Genomic DNA, 9,436 nt, shown 5'->3' on the forward strand with positions numbered 1-9,436 from the left:
TCTCATTTCATATATGCAATGTATTATAATAGTGGGATCGGGGCATAGTAGGGACGGGGAGGTTACAGGTTTACAGGAATTGTTAAGTATGAAAGTAATAAAATCATTTTCGAAAAAACGCTTAGATGCAAATCAGTAGTTAGTATTTTCAAGCCAGTACAGTCCAAACCAAACAAAGTGTTAGCCAGCAAAGTTAGAAAGTATTAAATTGAAGTGATGTATTTACAAATAAGCATCAAAGCGTTTATTTGAAAGTTATTTTATCTGGGAGGACTAGTACAGTAGAGTATAGGCATAATATAATAAAAACAACGAGGGGACGGAGAGGTCACAGGTCTACAGGTCTAATTGTATAAATAAAATTAGATAAAATCTTTTTCAAATTAACGATATGATGCTTATTTGTAAGTACAGCACCTCAATTTAGTATTTTCTAACTTTGTTGGCTTATATTATTATTATTTTTTGGTATGAGTCAGATTAATATTCAAAAAAACTATATTTGCAAAGACAGTCTACGCTTTACATAAAAACAAATCTATAGTTTTAAATCTGGAAACACCAACGATTAAGGGGTATGGGATGAGGGTGGTATAATAGTCAGGCAAGCACATAGTAAAGCCTAGTACATAGTAGGTAATGAGGAACAATTTTTTTATAGTACAAGGTTTAAAAACTTTGACTGGTCAATAGCCAAAAAATTGTTTTATAGTTATCAAAGTTTATACTTTCATTTTCCTGTAAATTTAATTTTCTTCCAACTACACAATATTCGTATCCATAATGAATAACAAAAATATATAAATTTATTAAAATTATAATATAAATTTTTTGTTGTTACTTAATGCATTATTATTTTCAGTCCACGAGTTAAAAAGACATACGAATAATTATAATAAGTAAACAAATTTACAGATTTTTTGAGAAAATTATATGTGTAGTAGAGTCACGTTATATCTCAATTCATTCTTATGTTCAGAGCTTAAGTATTACGCTACGGTTTAGTATTTGCAATTCGCATAATCTTTTTTTAGGGGTTGGTTAGTAGCATAAATATTTTTTAAAAAATTATTTTAATAGGGTACACAAATTTTTTTTTCATGTTTTTTTTTGCCTGTGATATCTCTTTTGGACATAACGGTATGAATCGTCAAAACATATTTTGTTTTTCATTTTAATGCTTAGCTATACGCGTTTTACACACGGTTGTTTTTTACTGCATTATTTATTTTTTATATATAGACCATAGATCCATACGTTTATACTAGTTTAAAATGCTTTTTATTTTATCAACAATAAGTAACGATCGCTTCACGTCATAATGAAATCCTTCGATGGAATTTACGAAGCATCCGGTCCCGTTCAATGGATTTAGGCTCTTTTCTCCATTCCAGAAGATGTTCCTTCGCCTCAGCCCTCGGTTTTCCTATCTTTCTTCCACGTCTTGCGTTCTGACCGGATCATCGGTTACGGTATATAATATAATACGACGGTTATGAACGAATTGTAATATCTTTTGTTTTACAGGGTCGAAGTTAAAGCATTCCTGGGCTTTTTGGATTTTGTACTGGCCACTAAATAAGTTATGCCTTATGTAGATAATATATGTGACAGCTAGTAAATTATATCTCATCTAGTTAAGCCAATAGATAGTGTATAATGTGAGGGTAAATATACCTACAGAAAATTGAGCAAGTAGCTCAAAAGGTATACTACTTACAATCACGTATATTTATAATACTTTTATTATTTTAAATTTATCTCTTTTTTTTTTGTCAGGCTAAATTATAGTTCAGAAATCATACAAGAAAGATAAATTAATGGTTCAACGGTTTCAAAATTCCCCCCCCCTCCCCGCCTATTTAAAAGCCCGTAAATTATTACTACACTTATTTTATCAGATTCAATTGTTATACTTTTGTTAACGGAGAATATTTCTTGGATCATAGGTGACCTAACAAAATATTTTTGTCGTTAACTCGCTGCGAATTTGTACAAATAAACATTATCACACATACATTAAAAAACCATTTAAGTTAAATCATTAAAACATCATACTATTAGCTTATCAATATAATCATCTTTGGTTTTTCCTGCCATTGACCAAAATCAATTTCTCTACATTTCTCCCTATCGACTACTATCCTCCACTGCAAATCGGATTCCAATTTTTTACATAATTTAGAATATCCGGTCATTGTATTAGTTCATTCAGTACATTGTTATGTCTTTTTCTGCATTACCCTGTTTGGGTGAAAACACCATGGGCCATACATTCTTCTTAGAAATGTTATCTCAAATCCAATTTATCAGCTTTCTTCTGATTATCTAGGGGGTCATGTCTCAAAGGCACATAACATTTTGGTCGTATCAATGTCATATATATATATACTATACGATTTTTTTAAATGGATAATGAGTTTTCCAAAGCCAAAATAACACTTATCGGCCTATGGTATTCTAGTAATTTTTAGGTCATCGTCTTTTATTAAAGATGACCCAAGTATTTAAAATATGTCATATCTTAAATATGTGTCCTTCAAACTCATAATTTGTGCTTCTTCAATCAACTTATTATCATACACTCAGTTTTTTCATCATTCATACACAATCCTCCTATTCCGCTGTCTGCTGTAAGTTTTTTACAAATTTCTTCTACCTTTACTTGGTCATTTCCGAATAAAACCTAATGTCTTTGATAAAAGCGAGAAGATTTATCCTCGTGTTCCCATGTATTATTCCATCACTAACATTAATTATTATTAATTTACTCTGATGCTAAATTAAATAACGATGGGATAAGTGCACCTCCTTGTGGTGACATAAATTGGGTCTGATATCTCCGATAGTGCTCTATATTAAATTTTGTTTATTAATTACTTACGATATTTCCTTCCTGTTACCTAGTGGTAAAAGAATGCCATACAGTAAAATACATAGTAAAAACGATACAGTGATTTAAATTAACCAATTTGGTCATTTTGGTTATTATTGACACGTAAAATAATACTCAAAACTACATTTTGGTACTTTATGTTTTTAGGTGGAACATTTACAACAATTCTTCTGATTTTATTCAGCTATTGAACATGTACAAGACGTTGAGTTCCGAGCCCATTCATTTAAGCAACGAAGAAATAACAACACTGACCTCAAATTACAACGAAGGATCAAAAACCAATAGAATTCTTAATCAATTTATATTTTGCCGCAAAATGCAAGAAATACAGTGCACAAATATTGTATTTTTGAAGTTTACTTTACCAAAAATCGAAAGTATTCCCAAATATCAAACAATAATACAGTAATACCAGTTAAAAAAACACACATTTTATTTTATAAGTATTAAACATTTACTACATTTATTACTACATTCTAAACAAATGATGTGTACACTGCTAAATTACTAAATTTTTTTGAAAATTTGTATTTAAATCCTAATAAAAAAAATTGTTGTATGACTTTTTATAAATTATTAAAAATGATTATAATTTTTTATGAGTGATTATACTATTAATGATGATACTTTGCAGTTTTGATTAATGTTAGAGAGTTTTGTTATTAGTTTTATTATTTCAAAATACAAAGGTTAATACTTTATTTTTTCAAATACTATGTAATGGTAATTTTAGTAAAAACATAAATACAGTTATTTAAATGTAATCTGGATCTACACACTTATAGTGTTTAATATAATTGCTTTTAACTTGAACATCGGTTATTAGCATGTAGTTATATTAAAATAACTACACTTATCTAAGAAAATGCTTTGATCTGAATCTGTGAAATGTTGATTAACGAGATGATTCAATATAATTTAAAATTTATAATAAATTACTTTAATATTTATTTGATATAATCTTTTATTTTTTAATGAAATCATTTTTTTACATAAAAATAAATCTTCGCAGTTTACTCTACCGCACTCCACTTCCCGTCACCAGTCATCCTCACTTTCAGAAGAATATAACTTTTGAACGGACGAATTAAAATACAAATTTTTTTCACTCAACCAGCTATGTAAATTCACATACACTAGCCTAACAAATATTTCTAGATTATATGCCAAGACGATTGATGTGTAAAACCAATAACTAAAAAGCATAAAAGTTAAAACCTTGTTTCAAAATTTAGTACATCGTTTAGTAAGCTGCACTATCGAATTTCGATAGTTGTGAGTATTCTTTTATCTATCAGAAATGGTGAAATTTCTAATTTCCATTTGTATCCAAAAGGTGACATTTTGAATAAAATGATGTATTCGATTTTATATAAAACCATTATTTTGCCTAATATTGTAGTGTTTGAATCAGACTTGCGGATCATCCGAATAGAATGTTATTCAAGCAAGAGTTATTTGAATAAATTGTGGAAAAAATATTCGAATGAGAATTTGCATTAGTCCGGTCGAAATTGTTATATATTTTCTACATTTTTATAATGGCCATAACTTAAATTTCTAAGGATTTTTGTTTTAATTGATATAACTATAGTTTAACGACCCGTCCCGTCTAGAAATCATCAAATGATAGCAGGGTTGGACCTCGAATGGCCGACGTTATACTTACCGTACATGATGATGACTTAAGTAATATATAATTGCAATGTTTTTTTGTTTAGATTTCAATAGTATTCAATTTACGCGTCTGTATACACTGTCGTCCAATGAAGTTCAATGGCTTGTGTCTTTTATCCGTGTTGCTAGTTACTTCTTTGAACGTCGTAATTCGGGTCATGAATGTCTTGATTTTAAGCCTATGGATGATTTCGAAATGGAAAATGTAAGTTCAAGTAATGCATTTGATACTTGACAGTACATATAATAACAAAATAAAACAATTGAGTACCAAATTGTGATATTCCTAAGCCATAACTATAATAGTTATCGGATATGAGCTTAAATTTAATTTTAAATATAGCTTTAATAAAAATCGTTTTAATTTATTCCTGTGTTCTCGTACTAATCCGTCATTTTTTCTATAATTTTATGGATCATATGGTACGCCATTAAAGCGATGCGTAAGGTATGATTTTTACCACACAGAAAGTCAAACATTTTAATCCTATTACATTCCAATGCGCTTATGCGTAAAAAATATACATAATACAATTACTACTAATATATTTTTACCACCCGTGGAATGAACTTTACCCTATATAATGTTGGTCTTAAAAGTTTTAAACGGGTATTTCTTACGATTAGACACATTTCTATAATTTTCTTATTTAAATTCGTTCATCGTGATACACCAAAACTTCTTATTATCAAACACTACTGGTTTAATTGTTTAATTAGATTTATTTACTCGCCGATAGACAACCAATTTATTTATGTAGATACCTAATTGGTAGTTTTCAAAACGCACTTTGCAGATCCTAAAGTGCAGAAACCGTATTTCGCTTACAATTAGTATAAATGTGTTTATTATGCATTGTTAAATAAAATTTAACTATACCAGATGATATTCCAAAATAAAAAACTATATAAAATTGGATATTTCTGAGAAGTTTTTTGTTTCAATTTAGAGTCAAGATATGTCAGCAACTAGCCGGTGAGATGCTTTAAATGTTGAACTCAGAAGATTTTCATCTATGTCTAACACAATTTTACCAATTTTTAACATGAAAAGTTTTATGTAGCAACAATAACCGGCTCAAGATTGTAATCAAATATCAGATATTTTATTACACAAAACTAGCTTATACTTCACATTTGTATATCGTGGTCAGTGCCCCTAAGGAATATTTAAAATAATTTATTAATCTATAAATAAATTAATAAAGAAATTGCCTGAATATTATTTATGTTCCTTTACATTTTTAACCTTATTGTTAGCTTTGTGAAGTTATTTTTAAATTCTGCTAAAATTCAACATATTTTTCATAATTTAGAAATTAGTAACACCATTTGAATATATTTCATAGTTAGTGAAAAGGCCTGACTTTATATATTCTAGCCACGTGCGAGATTTTAGTGATTTAGTTTTTGACTACAACCATATATGAAATTATGTCTCATTTTAATGAAACAATTTTTGAATTTAAATAACTTGGTGTAACTGTTTGATACATTTCGTATTTATATATAATTACTATATTGATAAAAAAAACATTATTCAATTTACCACAACTGTGTCTTACTCTAGTAAGAATAACTCTAGTAATCCTACAAAATTTAAAACTAATCAATTTGAAAACCTTACAAACAAAAAAACCTTACTTTAAGTTATTTCTTAATTCCTGGCAATCTAAATGGCACTCTCTTCCTCATAATTATGCATAGAGCTATTTCTCCTACAATTTCCCGTCGTCCTTGGTTCTGGAACTCTTCCTTACCTAGATCCCGGTTTCTACATGTCACATCGAAATTCGTAGTTACAATTTCATTGCTTTTTAGAATTATTTTTACATACAGGTATATATACATTACGGCGTGTATAACGGTTCATATGATTGCGTTGACGCGGTTGTACACAATATTTCGGACCAAATAAACAGCGGCCACGTGTCTTCGCAAGTCCACGTGATACTATTATATGAAAGTTAGATTTAAAATATTGGCTTCAACGGTACAAACAACAAAAAATCGTAACGGCCGTTGATAAGAGTCGTTTGCCAGGTCTGTTTGAAATTAAACCCGTTTGTGCGGTACTATGAAAATTCATTCGTTGGGATTTGTATTTTTTTAATGTTACCCATGCAACCGTCGTGGCGTGTCACCGGCCTAAGAAACCCAATGAAAGCACCATAGAAACGTACATATCCAACGGTGCAGTGCTGGACCCGGAAGATTACCCTTATGTGGTCGGTATAGCGATGAGAAGCAGCATTTTGTTTTCACCAGGACGTGTACGGGAACTGTAGTTTCGCCGGTGTACGTGTTGACCGCGGCACACTGCACGGACGGTGTAAGGGTGACCGACATCAAAGTAAAAAATAAAAACAATTAGGTCGTCTGATATATTATACTTATTATAGTGCATACAATACAGGTGATCCGCGGTAACCCGTTGATGCGGACGCTGTTCGGTAACGTCCCATACAGAAAAGTCGTGCAGGTGATTCCCCACGAAAACTATGGCCCGCGAGGCACCATCATTGCCGACATAAGTCTGCTCAAAGTATGTATAAACCACTAAATATACTATATTCTTCGATTCGGTTCTATATATTATTTTGTTTATCTCCAATTATACCTTGTTGTAACTGCTGTTGCCGTCTATCGGCCAGCAGTATTATGTTAACAGAAAACATTAACTTGTGATCTAACTAAACCTACACGAATAACAACAACTACAATTATAATAATTAGAGTAATAATACACAGATACAGGATATTGTTAAAATAAGTGGGGATGCTCATTGTCAAGACGCACCATCCTATCAATTGGGTGGTTTCTACCGTAATTGGTGCTGTGGGCAGGGATAATAAAAAGAGCAGACGACCTAGTGGGATAGGAAGGAACACTAAAGTTGACTTGTGAGAGTAGAGAGGGAGCATCAATACGCCCATCAATCAATTTACGCAGAAGTGATAAGTTGGCCTCAACTCTCCTATCTACTAAAGGGACAAGATCAAGCATGTTTGCAACTGGTTGGTAGTCGTGTGGCTGGTGTTCAATATTTAAAATAAATGAAGCAGAGTTTAAAAGTCGCCTTTGGACACGTTTTATAAGGGAAGAATCAACTGCAGTAAAGGGGTCCCAGAGGACTGATACATACTCTAGACGTGACCTAACGAGAGAACAGTAAATAGCCTTCAGTGAAGCGGACAATTTGAACTCTTTAGACAAGCGTACAACGTAACCCAGTGTCTTTAGGGCTTTACAACACATTGCTTCGATATGAGCGTGGAAATCTAGCTCAGGGGTAAATAAGACACCTAGGTCTTTTATGCTTTTTACCGACTGTGGGCTTACGCTGCTGATGGCATAGGTGAAGTTCATAGCAGACAGACACCTAGTAAAGGACATTGAGTGGCACTTTTCAGAGTTTAACTGCGATCCAATTGAGTCGAACCGAGTGACCAAAACATTAAGTTCACTTTGTAGCGACTGACAGTCAGCTATTCAATCAACTCTACCAAAGACTTTCAAATCATCGGCAAACATAGGAAAAAATATTGTATTGTATATTATATTCTATACAGTTGCGGATGCCGTTCAATGACGTCAGAGTGTTCAGCAGTTTGCAAGGGACGCTGGATACGTTTCACAACGGCCAGAGGTGTACTGCACGATTGTCGGTTTTGGAGAAACCGAAAAAACAAAAATACCCAACACAAGTCGGATACAAAGCCGACGTGCTGGCCAGACACGGACCGGACGTGTGCAAAGACTGGTAACAACTTATTGGTTCATACGAATTTATATTTTGCAACGGGTTCAATATACCTCCTATTTAAGATTGGACAATTCATCGTGTAGGTCTGATCCCAAATCGTGGGAGTACTTTATATGCGCCAAGCCGGGCAAAAAGATGATATGCAAAGGCGATAGCGGCGGACCTTTGATGTGTGGAGGACACCAGTACGGCGTGGCCAGTCACATGTTTAGCACACATCCGTACGTAAGTCTCAAATGCGGAAATCCTAATGTACACACGAGACATATTTCGGTATACGCGTATAAGGACTGGATCAACGACATAGCAGGATCACGGGCAGATTCTGTATCACCGAATCGACTGACCCTCGCGGTCGGTTTGACAACGTCCATTGTGATCATTTTAACACAAACAAATTATTCGAAATCGCATGTTTTTGTTATCGAATAAATTCAAGTAAATTACCCAATTTTCATTCACCTTTGGCGGGGACTTTTGAACAGATGTAACAGATCTCCAGTTAATATCTCGTCTGTACTCGACTTCCACACATCACTGCAATAAGATCTGCGAAGAGAACAATACTTGCCAGCAAAGACGTGAGTTATAGTAATAAGCGCAATATTGTAATTGTTATGTCAAAAACGTCAAGGCGGCGAACCTGGTTCATAAAGTTCTGCAAAGTTTACCGAAATGTATAAATAAATTAACAGCTGTGTCGTGTAAGCAGTTAACAGTACACTGTTATTAAAATCGTTTTAAGAACGTTATATGATTAAAAACATACTTAGAATAATTAGAGCTTATAAGTTTTGATTGTTGAGTTTGTTTCTTATTCTATAATATATAGAGTAGCTATACATGAATATATTAAGCTGTACATGAATATTAAATATCTTTGGAATGGGCATAATTAGTAAGGAATGAGGTTGGGGGTGGGAATGGGATGGGGGATGGGTGTGGGGCTGGAGGGGGTTGGAAATGGGGTTGGGGGTGGGAATGGGGTTGGAAGCATATGTTGTATTCACATCGTTCAAACCAGAACTGTACTAAAATGAATTTGAGAGGTCATATTTTTATAAATTCTTTTAAGCCAGATATTAAACACTAA

Source organism: Adelges cooleyi, unplaced genomic scaffold (genome assembly GCF_023614345.1).
Source record: "Adelges cooleyi isolate 19-005CV unplaced genomic scaffold, UGA_ACOO_1.1 ACOO_flye_CR_arks_rails_tigmint_CR_PRNA_249, whole genome shotgun sequence".
In the NCBI taxonomy this organism is placed as follows: domain Eukaryota; kingdom Metazoa; phylum Arthropoda; class Insecta; order Hemiptera; family Adelgidae; genus Adelges; species Adelges cooleyi.